General features: G+C 37.3%; 1 protein-coding gene across 4 annotated transcripts in view; it reads right to left on the bottom strand.

Moving 5' to 3' along the window:
• Positions 1-11,845, bottom strand: part of LOC128870262 (unconventional myosin-XVIIIa) — a 255,787-nt gene extending 243,942 nt beyond the window's left edge. For 2 of the 4 annotated variants that reach the window (XM_054112870.1, XM_054112875.1), the window contains exon 1: positions 11,684-11,845. The gene's annotated coding sequence lies outside the window, so the exon portion shown is untranslated. The remainder of the gene's footprint in view (positions 1-11,683) is intronic. The other 2 variants (XM_054112865.1, XM_054112893.1) reach the window with 1 other exon arrangement.
• Positions 11,846-15,072: the final 3,227 nt, after the last annotated feature.

Below are 15,072 nucleotides of genomic sequence, written 5' to 3'. Positions count from 1 at the left end.
AGACCTTAAAGTTAGCATTCTTTAAAATACGTTTAAGTTGCAATTTTCCACAGACTTTCTATTTTTGAAGCGATTTCACGTGAATATTCTTTTTGTTTTCATTAGGTTAGTGATGTATAAGCAATTTATAGGCAATATTATGAATTTTGTTTAGGAATAGCAGATTTTGTTGGTTAATTCTTCAGGAATTTTACTGATGCAAAGCTACTCATAAGGTTGCTAAAAGTAGTAAAAACGGCAGCGAAAAACTACAAGCTCGATTTTAATACCTGTTAATTTGTTAAAAAACGAAAAAAATCGGATCAGGTGTTGGCGCTTCGGCTTTTAAGGACTACTTTGAGACTCTATTAAACACTGTGCAACAAGCTAGACACATGCCCTACGCCTCAAATAGAATTGAGATATACGATTTGAGCAAGCCAATAACAAGGAAAAAAATACTGACTCCTAAAGTTAGTTTTCAAAAACACCTTATGAAACGTAACACTTCAGCAAAAATTAGTATAAATTCAGCTTAGACAAGATTATTTAAAAAAAAAAATTCAGCTCAAAATGGCAAATGTTTCAAGCCATATGCCATGCCAATCAAAGCAATGCTGCTCAAGTATTGGGTTACACTCTGTTTGAATAGGTACCCAAGCTCCAACTTTAAAAAAATATATATTTTGTTCAAAAAATCGTAAAACTTCCAGAATGCTCGCCTACTTATGCCATAATTTTGGAAACGAATACGGAAAGTGGGGCATCTATACGCTTGCACTACATCTAAATTATTATATACAAAGAAAAATGTTTGAGTACAGCAACAACAGACTACCACATAATCTGCCACTGAAGGTATTGCGAAAAATATATCCAATTTAAGATGGGAATATAGAAATCGAAACCCAAATGTTTGGAAAGGAAAAAAAGGACGTGAGGAATAATACAATTCGAGACAATTCTCAAAAAAATACGGAAGAAATACATATATAAACATTTAGTTTCCTACAGAGGAAAAACTAACTTTAATGATAAAATTGGTAGGTACAAAATACGAGGGGTGCCTTTTATATGTCGGGATTTGGCAACCCTGGTGTTGCAATCTGGCAACTGACAGCTGTATCGCAAAGTTTGACATTTTTTGGCTCTTACGTACTCAGAACGTTTTGATATACCAGCGCAATTTGTGTTGTTTACAGTAACTTAAAAGATTCATCTCGGTCCAAAAATTGAATTAAATCGTGAACATTTTCGTGCGATTATTTTTTACAACTTTCGACGTGGATTAACTCAGCAACATTGCATGGATGAACTTAATTCATTTTTTGGCGATGAAGCTCCATCAAGGACCAATATTTATCGATGGTATGGTGAATTCAATCGTGGTCGTAGTTCACTCCAAGACGAATTTCGTCAAGGTCGTTCAAAATCCGTTGTTGATCCGAAAACCATTGATGCTGTGCGCGAACTGATATTGCAAAATCGTCATGTGACCTATCGTGAGATTGAGACAATCTTAGGCATTAGTGGGACCAGCATACATTCAATATTGCATAAACATTTGACTGTCAAAAAAATTTGTTCGCGTTGGATTCCACACAATTTGTCAATCGCTCAAAAAAAGACTCGAAACACGTCTATGACATCGTGACAGGTGATGAATCATGGATTTACGAGTATGAGCCCGAAAGTAAACAGCAGTCGACTGTATGGGTGTTTCAAGATGAGCCAAATCCAACAAAAGTTGTTCGCGCACGAAGCACTTCCAAGCAAATGGTCGCCTGCTTTTTCGGAAAAACTGGGCATGTCGCAACCGTACCACTAGAACAACGCAGAACAGTAAATTCTGAGTGGTACACAACCATTTGTTAGGAAAACCAATCGCCAAAGACGGATCACTCTTCACCAGGACAATGCGAGCTCTCACACATCGACTCAAACAACTGCTTTTTTGAGCACCCAAAACATCGAATTAATGGGTCATCCGCCGTATAGTCCTGACTTGGCACCGAATGATTTCTTTTTATTCCCGTACGTAAAAAACAAACTGAGAGGTCAACGTTTTTCGACACCTGAAGAAGCGGTTGCAGCATTCAGAATGGATGTTTTAGAGGTACCTCATTCAGAGTGGCAAAAGTGCTTCAACAATTGGTTCAAACGCATGCAAAAGTGTATAGAACTTCATGGAGAATGTTTTGAAAAACAATAAAGTGATTTTCGATGATTAAAATTTGTTTTTGTTCTCTAATCCCGACATATAAAAGGCACCCCGCGTATCCGTAATATTTAAGCAAGATGCAATCTTTTGAAATTAAATGGTCCCTATAATATTTACAATATATTAATAATTATACACTCCGCAATCTAAATGAAAAAAAGACGTTGAGCATTTTATTGGAAGATGCCCAATAACGCATGGGCTGAAAAATCCCGGGCCTAACAAAGAACACACTTTGTTTTTGTTCAAAATTACCCTTATTTATCAACGTAATTTCTATCAAAAACAACGCCATTTTTCCAGTGCCGCTCTAACATTTCAATGCCACTTTTGTAGAACGATTTATCTTCTGCCTCAAAATAGGACTCAGTTTCAGGCATACCCTCTACATTCGAGCGAAATTTCTTATCGGCGAGCATTTTTTCTGGTCTGCGAAAAGCCAGTAGTCGCTGGGAGCTAAATCTGGCGAATATGGTGGATGTGTCAGCAGTTCGAAGTTCAATTCATGTAGTTTTGCCATTGTTTTGATTGACTTGTTATACGGTGCGTTGTCTTGATGAAACACATTTTTTTCTTTACCATACACGGACGTTTCTTTGGAATTTCGGCCTCGAAACGCGCCAACAACGCCATATAATATTCACTGTTGATTGTATTTCCCTTCTCAAGATTTTTTTTTTTTTTTTTTTTTTGTCGGGACAACTAGCAAGTGCAGCTCCCAGACATTAATTGAGTCCATTGTACTACACTTGGATTCCCTTTTAATTTTCTTTAAATCTACCCGATCTCCCAAGAAATCTGAGTAGATCTTGTGGTGCCAAGGAGCCAAGATGGTCGCTTCTTAACACATCAGTGCCAAAGACCTCAAACCTGATTCGAGCGAAGGCGGGGCAGACACACAGGAAGTGGTCCGCCGTCTCATCCTCCTCTTCACAAGCTAATGGCAGAAGAGTTTGCGACAGTCGATCGGACATGACAGGTAACATCAATTTTGTCCATCTGCAGCCTCTCTCAGCCTGCCAAGCTCGCTTGTAGGTGGTAGTTACCCATTTGCTAACCGTGGCCGTGATGGCCGCAGAGGGGAGTGGCAAAACGGGCTCTGGGCCAAAGAAGTTGGTCAGAGGTCTCGTTACCCGCGATACCGACGTGTCCCGGGACCCATGTTAGCATCAGGCTATTATGTCTACCGACATAGTTCAGCCTGGATTTACAGGACTTGACTACCCCTGATGTGGTTGGAGGGCTGTCTAAGACCATAAGCGCAGCTTGGCTGTCGCTGCAGATACATATAGATCTGCCTCTCCATCGTTTTTCCACAACAAAGTTCATCGCTTCTTGGACTGCATACACCTCCGCTTGAAACACAGATGCATGCATTCCAAGAGCAAAGAGCAGTTTTGTCCCGCTGGATTCCACGTAGACCCCAGAGCCGGAGCCATGCTCGGTCCTGGAGCCATCCGTAAAAATACGAAAACAGTGTTTGCCGGGCTCATTTTCTGAGTCTCCCCACAGCTGAGCCTCTGGTAACACTACACTGTATCTCTTTTCAAGTCCGACCCTTGATGGCATGGAGTCAAGGGGCATGGAGAGAATCGTTGGATCGATGCCCATGCCTTCTCTGTGTTCCAATGCCGAACAAGGGTCGTACCAGTTCCCACTGTGTTTCAGTCTGCAGATGGCCTTCAAGGCCTCTCCTTGGATGAAAGCATCAAGTGGTTGTAAACCAATCAGAGCATCTAGTGCCGGGCCTGAAGTAGTCGGAAAAGCTCCGGTGCAACAGATGGCCACAGTGCGTCAAGATAGTCTATGACTATTACACCATGCATATCCCAAAATATCGAGACCATAACCTTTCTAGCCGATTGTTGTGCTCCATTCCGACAGTTGCTGTCCATTCAGATGATGATCGTTTTGATTTCGGAGTGAAGTGATATGGATCCATGTTTCATACATTGTCACATATCGACGCAATAATTCCGGTTTATTACGTTTAAACATGGTCAAACACTGCTCAGAATCATCAACACGTTCTTGTCTTTAGTCAACAATGAACTTTCTCATAGTGCTCATGCAATATAAAGCCAACACGTTCTTTTGATATCTTTACGATGTCGGTTAATTCACGCAACTTCACTTTCCATTCAAAACGATTTATGTTTCCTAGTGTTACCGCCTCATGTGAACGTCCACTGCGTTGTGCATGGAAATGGTAACTAAATGCGAGAATGGTAAATATTAAGTTGTGATTATCCCACAAAACCTGAGTATTTGTGGATTGCGAACGGTGACTGATTTGCGGTTAGGTTAACCGCTTTATGCAGCCGATGAAGTTCATCAGATTTTTGATATCGAGGCCTGCTATATTAGCAGACGTAGGAAAGAAGTGAGAACCAAGATGCCTAAATCTTAGTTCCGCGACAGCAGTGCAGCTACGTAGAAGGTGCTGAGATTATTCCACCTCATCCTCCATATAGCTGACGCAAAAAGGAATCAAAATAATTCCTGTGGGGCAGCCACAAAGTTTGAGAGCTGAGATCTTGTCATCCTCAGACGATCCCTCGAGTGCCTGTGATTCACACGTGGCCAAAGAATTTCGCGACCTTACAAGGAGTAGGTTGTTAAGGGGATCGTAATACGTTAAAAACGAGGTACCCAGATAAGCCTTATGTCAAAGAATTCGGATGCAATGGAAAGTGAAACCAGGCATTTCCTGACCAGTTTGGAATGTACCGTCATTGATCCCAAGGCGCTAATAGCCGCTTGGCTTTCGGAGTAAATATTTACTTTCTTGAAAATTATTACTGCTTCTTTGATTGCGGCTACCACTGCTTGGAACACACTGCAGTGATCCGGTAACCTGAATTTAAGTGTGATTGGGAGGTCTTTTCAAAGTACATTAAAAGGGAAGTTTCATTTTAATCTGTCGATTCATTCTTTGTTTACGAGCCATTTAGTATCGACGTGTCAGAATATTTTCTACAATGGAAAAAATGAAGTATCTTACAGTGAATGAATTTTTATTTTTGGAAGATCTAAAAGCAAAGGAAATTTATGAACGGAGGAATTTTCGCCATCAATTAGTACAGCAGAAAGAAGGGTCGCTCAATTTAAACGTGATCGAGCAAGCCTTGAAGACGATCCACGGCAAGGACGTCCAAAAACAGAAATAACACCAGAAATTTTAGAAAAAATAAACGAAATCGTATTGGAAAATCGTCAAGAGACTGTAATAGATTTAGTAGAAGCCCTGGCATCTCATTGGGCAGTGGAGGCAATATTTTGATTGAAGTATTGGGTTTCAGAAAGCTGTGTGCACATTCGCTAACGATGGAACAAAAACACATTCGAATGCGGCTTTCTCTTTCTCTGCTAAAATCCATGAACTAACTTTAGAGAATTCTTGGAGCATCCACCGTATTTACCAAATTTGGCCCTTAGCGACATCCATTTGCTTCCAGACCCAAAAAAATGCATGCATGGAAAACGTTTTTCATCAAATGAATGAATTTTGTAGCCCTTCTACATTCTCACTTCAGTGATGGAATCCATAAATTGGAATCTCGTTTGAACAAGAATATTGATATTCAGGGAGACTATAATGAGTGATAAAGTGTATTTCAAAACATAAAATTGTTTTTTCTTATCGAACCGCAAAACTTATTGAATGACCTAGTAAGTTTCAAATCGCTCAAAAATCAATGCGATTTTGAAAATTTTCTTCCCTACAAAACACATGTTCGGAAGTCTTTTGAGTTCCTTTGAGGCGTAAATCCTCAAATAAAATCGCGTTAATGAAAACAAAACAGGCAAAATACCTTATATTGATATTAGATTAGAAATTAAATTGGGGTCTGTTGTTAACAAAAGTATTCGCCAAGCCAAAATGCATACGCTACAGTTGGGTTTTAGAAATCATTTTATGGATTTATATGGCAGTGGTAAGATCGACCGGTGGCAACCGTCCCACCCAAGTTCGTTTTGAAGTGTCATACCGACAACAAGTTCTGGGTTCGACCTCCACTGCCTGCATTAAGCAATTAATTTATTGAAAGCTTTTTTTTAATAGCTATCGCCTTTTGGCATGCGATGGCAAGCCTCTGGCAAAACAAATTCTTTCCTCGATTTTTTTCTCATGCTACTCTTGAAATGGCAAAGAAATAAACATAAACCAAAACTTGTACATATTAAAAAATTTATTTGAAATCGCTGAAGATACTCGTATGCATAAAATAGAAAGTCAAAATAACCAAAATACATATTAATAGCAGAAATTAGCACAGGTTTTAATGAGTTTTACTTGGTTGGTTCACGCTTGAAGGATTTCCAGCAATGGTTTAAGAAATTATATTATTATAGCATAAACCGATTTTCGTCTTCCTTTATGGCGCTATGCGTCTTGCTTAACAACTTAACAAAGAAAAATTAAGCAACAAATTTTAAAATAAAAAATTACTGCATACTTAACTGTAACTGTTTATTTACCTAAAAGTGTCTTGAACGAAAAATTTACTACTTTGATAAATTTGAAAATCAATTACCGGTGTATAATAGGACAAACTTTTATATGTACGAATGGACTAACAAAAGTTTAATAAGTTACATAGAAAAAAATATAAAGAAATATATTTTTAATTTGATATTTTGAATCTCCATTATTTTTTATCTATTTCACATAACCACTGATTTGAACAAGTGGATTTACTCCTTGTGGGTTTCATACTATTGACTACAGTTTAGTTTCCGAGTCATACTCGGAAAATCAAGACTCGTCACCTGTTACGATCATATTCAAGTTGCCAGACTCCCCGTTTTCGAACCTTCTCAGGAAATATTAAGCAAAATGAACTCGGGCTTGTCTCATTCAATTTTTGTGGGACCCTGTACTTTAAATCATATCGCATTGATCGTGATACCGTCATTGCATTCAAGCTCAATTCACAAGCTATCATTTCTTACGTCATTCGTGGATCTTTGTCAATTTTTGTCTTCATTAGGATCTCATTTATCCCGTCGATCGAAGATCTTGGCTGTCCTTCCAATCTGGCATCTGTGGTAACACTTACAAATGGTTGTTGTTGTAGCAGTTCACTATGACCTGCTAGTGCGGTGCAGTCACCGATCATCATCTTCTAGTCCTGTTTAGTGTCCTGAAACTCACTGAGAAATGGTCTTAAGAGATGATGCGTTTGTTTTATATGCAGTTTGGAATTCATTGAAAATTTCCACAGGTTTAACTTGACATCAAAGCCGTAAAGAATCGCATGGCAAATTTCTTGCGACTCTCTAAAGAACTTTCATCAATAATTTGACCGATTTTTCTCAAAATTTGAATAAAATCTCATACGACTATAACGAAATGAATAGCATTTTTGTATTTTTCAGAAATATATATTATAAAATTCTATCGATTTGCCAAACCTTTCTTAGGCCCTTCAAAAGTATAGTGCGTTTAATGACTATTGCACAGGGACTTAGGACTTATGACAAGTTTTGACCATTCATTTGTTTCTTATTTATTTTTACCAATTTTTGTATGAAAAGTGTGGTTCAACCATATAAAACCAAGTTTCAAACTTTATACAACTTAAAAAAAACTCCACAAATTTTCATAAAAATATCATAATTTGTAGTCAGAATTTACTTTGTTATATAAAGTGGATTTTTGAAGTGGCTAAAAAATGTTTGACAATTTTTTTTTTTTTTGCTTGCGATCCATATAACGAGTGCCCGGCATATTTGTGTGTGGTAGAATACATCCAACACCGTCAGCAAAAAAACATCTTCAAAAATCTACTCGATTTGAGGTTCTTTAATGTGTATGCCAATGACTTTAACTTCCACTGATAGTTTGCCTCCATCGTCCAGGTGTAAATAGGAGTTAGTAGGAGAAAGATTTAGGTTATATGTAAATATATACATATATATATAATTGGTGCGTACACCCTTCTTGGGTGTTAGGCCGAGCTCCTCCTCCTATTTGCGGCGTGCGTCTTGATGTTGTTCCACAAATGGAGGGACCTACAGTTTCAAGCCGACTCCGAACGGCAGATATTTTTTTATGAGGAACTTTTTCATGGCAGAAATACAGTCGGAGGTTTGCCATTGCCTCCCGAGGGGCGACCGCTATTAGAAACATATTTTTCATAATTTTGATGTTTCACTGAGATTCGAACCAACGTTCTCTCTGTGAATTCCGAACGGTAGTCACGCACCAACCCATTCGGCTACGGCACCTGTGTGAAAGATTTAGGTTACTTGCATTAAAAAGGCGAAAGAAGGATTTGAGAGATGTTTTATCTTCGAAAACAAGTCAAAGATCGAGAGTAGAAGACTTCTGGTATTCAATTGAAGATCTTAGTGAGATATGCGAGTCCTTTCGGAACTTTGTCTTCCAGTATCAACGTTTTTAACCCGTCAGCACCAATGGCTGTGGAGGCTTTTGCCTTTTTGATGACCACTTGAACTTGAAAGCAATTGCGACCAGGTTGGTTTACAGGTTGGGCAGTTTTCTGGTTGTACAACGCTTGGTTCTATACATCAAAAAATGCATTATGAAACTGTAATCACCGTTTAGGTCGGGGTGAAACGAGTTAGGCAAGCGTAGAAAAAATGTACTCCATATTAAGGGTTAGGCTCAATGCCAGCCCTGACGTTGCAATAACGAAAAATGAGGGTTGAAATACACTGTATTAAACAGGGTTAAATTACTAGGGTGGCGCACCTTGGTCGGGAAAAACAATTGTCATTCCGGTTTCTAACCATTCACCGTACATATTTGGGAAATACTGCAGGGGTGACAGTCCTTGGAAGGATATAAATCAACCGATGTCTGAAGAACTATTTGCTACTAGACCAGAGCTTTCCAGTAACTGATCTGGTTAATAGGAGGCACTAGAACATCTCCTAAGCCAAGGAGCCTTCATTTATAAAGAAAAGGCAGTTTAATGGTCACTAAAAAATGTTGGATTATTATCGGAGAGTAAAAACAAGTATGGAGGATGAATGAAAATAAAAATTACTACTTCGATCTAAAGATCTATTGTGCTCACCTATTGAGAGAAGCTTTGTTTTCTTTATTTTTTTCATATGGAAATTATTAGGCATTTGGCATATGCCAATATACCTATACATACACATTTGTGCATACTTATAACATTTAAATGCAATTTTTGCACTTAATTATCCCAGTTAATTGAAATCAATTAAAAAATTCTATCCAAACTGGAATTACCAGAAGTGTGCATTTTCATAAAAGATATTCTTGCGAATAATTTGCTTGTATGTACAGTGGCATGCGATGAAATAGATTATAAATTTAACCAAAAGATCTTAAAGCAACAGGTTTTACAAAATTATTGAGCCCACTTATTTAACAACCCTTTCGCGATGGTGCCACCCTGTCGAAACAGCCAGATAGTCGAACCTGATAGATGACGACGGTCGATGACTTACGGCACTTGCCAGGATTTTAGGAACTACTACAAAGAATTATGAAGTTGTTTATGGATTTCGTTTTTTATTTTTTTGTATACATCAAAAGAATTTTAGAAATAAATAGATACCCTTGTAGAAAAAGTTATAATAAATAAAATAGAAATGAAATCGAGTCAAAAGCTACGGATTCATTTCAATAGAGTTTTGTGTTCTAAAAAATAGTATTCGGATATGGCAACTAAAATAAATGATACAGCCCCAAATGTTGGTAAAATAATTTAACCTCAGCCAGTCAGCGCCAAAGCATTGAGCACAAAAGTTTTTGGCATAGTGAACCTTTTGGGTACTTTTGCTTGTCCTTATTGGATGGGTTTTTGCCTCTTAAAATGACTTCCACTTCTCGCAATAAGTGCTAGCTATAAGGCTTGAGATTAAAATCTCGACATTGTGTGTTGGATCGTTATCATCTACTTTGATTTTAACTAAAAACGTTTATCAATCATCTGAAGTTGGAGAAGTGAGGTTGGCCTATATTACTACAGATGATTAATTCATGCGGAAAGATCAGGGCTGGTATATGAAGGGTAAACACAGTCAACAGCATTTTCCAAAAATGGAAAATGTTTTCTGATATTATAACAACAACACCTACCTATCCTACTACATGAGATCGCCAAATTTCTGTCATGCGTGGAGAAACCTCGCTCGAAACTAACACTTCACAAGTTCACTTAACACCTGGCTCAATCTACCATTAGATAATCTGAATGACTTTCTTTGACAGCTTCACCAACTTTTCGGAAATATTTAAATTTGAATGAGAATTTTTAAACATTGCAAAAAAAAACTTTGGATCCTTTATCAATATCCCAGCAAAGCAACTTACACAGACAGAGCAAAAAATATACACAAAACTTTTTCACCACAGCCACACACAGCGCAAAGAGAAAATGTTCACGAGCAAATGAGCGCATGAAAGAACCAACAAAGAACGGGCAAAACAAATCATCAAGAAAAAGTAAAAAAAAAAGAAATACAAGAATGTGAATTATTTTTTTTTGTTTTTTTTTTTTGTACACAGTCAACAGGAAGATACAAGGTAATTGCACTTCGCACTGATAAGACGGCCACATTAAATACATAAAAATAATTTTAATCAATTTTCGTGGGTTTGTTTGTCTCATAAATAGCAACAGCAGTGAAAATATATTTTGATAAACACCGCTTTGAATCTCTTGTTTTCGTGGCCTTCCTTTCCTCTGCAGTGCCACTCCAGCGCAGTATGCTCAAGCAAACAAAATACTCAGTCGACGCAGTGGAACGACCTCAGCGGCGCACCCCCCACCCACTTCTTGATTTTTTCATACACAATTACGAGTATACTGCTTCCAATGCGTTTGCAGCTTTTTATTTGTTTTGTTGCCTGTCACTTCTCACTTTTTTCTGGAATTTAATATTGCCGAAAAGGTGTTCCGGAAACAACCGACCGGGTCGTAAAATTTGCAAAAGCGGGTTGCTCGATGTAGAACGGGCGTGCGCGCAACAACACCGAAAAAGACACATACAAGTACTCGCTTGCCGGAGGTACTGCGATTTTGGGAGTGAGTGTACCGCAGAACATTAATTTTTTTTTTGGAAATTTTTATGCAAATTTCATTTAGGCGGTGGGGCATGAATTCTTTTACCTATTTATCATATTTGCAGTGACTCACAAATATCTGAAAATTTGTTCCAATTAGGAAAACTTTCGAGTATTCGACTCTACCTGGGTACCTTACTCATATTCACTACACATTGTTGGTGTCTGCACTATTAAGTAGACAGTAAAAATTGATTTTCATTTCAATTTTTCATGATTGATTTTTCTTATTGCATTCCTCTTGTACACCAATAGACCGTTTTTTGTTATTGCTAAATGCAAATATTACTGGTTTTTGTTTAATTTTTTTTCTTTTCCAACATAAACGCAAAATCCTTTCGCGATTTCACTTGCACATAATTTACATATTTTCTTGTATTTCCAGATGCACCCAACACTTTTTCACTTACATTTTCTATTGCGCGTTGTTTCCTATGGATATTTTTGCTAACAATTTATGATTTTATCGATTAGCGCACAAATTTTTCACAAAATTTCACCGAATTGAAACGATCAAAACCTCCGTACACCATAGAAACACACAAATCAAACGAGCCAACTGAAGAAGAAAAAGAAGAACCAACTCAGCACCAAAGCAAATCACCAAGCGAAAGGTGCGAAAAATACAGCAAAAGCAAATTGGAAATTCATGGAACAGGTAGCAAGGTTGTATTCGAATGGTGAGTTGTAGAAAAGTGTTATACTGTTGCACAGCTGATTCGAACAGTCGGTGAAGTAGAAAATTGAATTGGTAGAAAACCGTAGTTTCATATTTGAAATGTACATATGTATGTATATCCATTTCAAAACCATAATAAGCGATTGTGCTATGTGACTTCAAAAAATTCTAGAAGACATAGTTATTATATTAATTTCGATTTAATTTCGAAAAGCAGAGATTAAGTTATCAATTTTCTTTTGCTCTACAAATAAGAAAAAGAGAAAACAATCGTGCCAAGAGAAAAAAAATCAGTTGCCAAAAAAATTGCCATTGTGTTATGTGATGAAATTCAGGAAAATACATAGACTTTTCAGAGGATTTCGACCTTTAAATGGTCTTAGATATACTCGAGAATTCCGATGCTAGCTTTTCATTCGATGATGATCTACAAAATGACTATTCAACGTTGAACCAAGTGCAAGAAAGGGATAGTTCAGATGAAGATGACTCTGAAGAAGGTATTTTTTACTCTTTAATTTTAAATTTACCAGTTTTAGTTTTCAACTTAATACTAATTATTATTCTTTTTATTATTTATAGGGGATTATACAATATAATCCTAACTTAATTAGCACACTGGTTACTAGGGCCTTCAGTGCTTAATGACGATTACAAAATTACTTATTTCTAACTGTACATTTTTAACATGGTCTGATATATTAATACATTTCATATAAATGTATACTTTACGCTCATTGTCAAAGGTAACATTATTTAATAGAGTGAATGTTACAATAGTTCCAAATGCAGTAGTCCGTTTGGTGGTGAGGTCTAGAAAGTGTTGGATTGAAAGATGCCCTCCACAAAACTGGCAAGTCCGGGAAGGAGAGCCGAGGTGAAAATGTTCGTGTGTTAGTTTAGCATCACCGAGTCTCAGACGTATGAATGTTGTGATTTGGTGTTTGGAAAGGTAAGTAGGGATTTTTTACAATCAGGGCTTATAAGGGTATATGCATGATTAAATTGAGACCATTTAAACCTTTTGAAATGGGAAGAATGGAGGTTGGTAGTTTTAAGGATATTATTCGAGGAGAATGTGTCGAAAGTGATGGAGGGGTTGGAATATGTATTTTTGGCTGCTGCATCAGCATATGCATTTTCAGGGATGCCTATGTGGCTAGGTATGCATAGAAGCTTTATTTTGTTAGGATACTTAATTAATTTATCTCGTTTGTCGAACGATCTGATTACCACGAAAGATATTTTTTAACGCTAGACAGACTGACAAGCTGTCTGTACTTATTAGAAATTTGCCCTTATTATTTGTTGCATACTCTGACGGTTGGAGGATAGCCAATGCCGCGGCAGAAAAAATGGAACTATTCGGAGTCAGCCAACCATTGGATATAAGGCTTTCGTCATTCTCTACCACAGCAAAAGTTTTACTATGGTCAGTACTTGAACCATCGGAGGTAATTGTTACCCAACCCTTTAAGAGGACAGATACCTGTAAAACTTCGAAAAAAATTTTGTTGTTTAGGAATATGTCAAAAAATGTTTAGAACGTAAATTTAACTATTTCTTATATTATAGCTCCTCAACCGTGACGACTCTAGTCTTTGCGTTCGAGCGCTAGGATAGGTTGAATTTGCATATATTCAAACTTTAGACGCGTTTTTCTCAAAACAATATTTTTCGAATTGGCGTACACGATAACTCGAAAAGTTATTGACCGATCTCCCTGAAATTTTGCACACATCTTTTTATGATATTACTTTCTATGTGTTTCAAGTTTTCGAAAAAATATTTTTTTCGAAGCAAAAATAGTAGGAAAATTCGCCCCAAAACTCATTTGTTTTAAGCATTTTATTCCGCGAATTTTTTCATTTATTGTTAATTCATATAGAAATTATGACATTAATAAACAAAAAAAATGTTTGCTTTTTTGTATTCAGGTCACTGACGCCCATGCTACAATGCCCGCCGATTGCGAAGCTCCGCTGCGACCTTCCTGGAAGAATTGAGTGTACATCCTCCATTTAAAATGATTAAAATAAAAAAAAAAGTATATAATATTATTTTAATGTATAAATAAACTGTATGCCAATTTAGAAAAAAATATATTGACTTCTTCATTTTAAATAACCAAAATGAAAAAAACCTTTTTTCTAAAAGCGGTCGCCAATCGGCAGGCAATTGCAAACATATACTATATATATTAGGTTGCGGAATAAGTTCTAGCGTTTTACCGAAGTCATTTATTTAAACAAAAAGCAATAATTATATCAATAAGTTAATCAATTATTGATGCCGTTCCGCCAAAAGTGGTTTGACAGGGAGCGGAAAATAAGGTAATCGGTGGGTGCAAGATCCAGAAAATACGGCAGATGCTTAAGAACCTCCCATTGGAGCTCTTAGAGTGCGGCTTTGACGACTTGTGCAACATAAGGCCTGGCGTTGTCGTGAAGGAGTATGATTCGACCATGTCGATCAGGTCTTTTCGATCGAATAGCCTCATTCACACCGTGGCATTCTATTCGAGCATTTTCCAGTACACCGCGCCCCCCTAGTCCCACCAAACTCATATCATAATCTTCTTTGGGTTATATCGTGATTGGCTTTGGAGCATCTCCTGGAGCCACCCATTCCTTTCTTTGGTTCACATTGATGCATAGGCACCATTTCTCATCTCGCGTGACTATTCGGTACAAAAAACGTTATTTACGACCGCGTGTTGCTCGATGGTTGGCGAGATGCTGAGAAGCAATTTCAAGGCGCCTTTCCTTGTTTTTTTCGTTAAGCTCGTGAAGCACACAGGCTTCCAATTTTTTATAAATCCCATTGAATGAAGGTGATTCAGAATTGTTTTATGATCGCAATTCATTTTTTCTGCCAATTCTTCATCGAATTCAGAAGGCGTTCCACTGCGGCTCGTGTCATCGACTTCAAAGTTGTCATTTTTGAACTTTCAAACCATTTGCGCCAGCTTTTTGACCTCGATGAAAATCAAAGAAGAGCTTGTTGATTTTTGCCTCCTGGGTAGTCGATTTCTAAGCCTCAAAACTAATAAAAAATTAAATAACTCACAACACTAAATTTGTTCATAAAAAGTTATTTAGTTTTTTTAGAACCGCTTCC

This window comes from Anastrepha ludens, chromosome 2, assembly GCF_028408465.1.
Source record: "Anastrepha ludens isolate Willacy chromosome 2, idAnaLude1.1, whole genome shotgun sequence".
In the NCBI taxonomy this organism is placed as follows: domain Eukaryota; kingdom Metazoa; phylum Arthropoda; class Insecta; order Diptera; family Tephritidae; genus Anastrepha; species Anastrepha ludens.
This window is presented reverse-complemented; position numbering and strand designations above follow the sequence as displayed.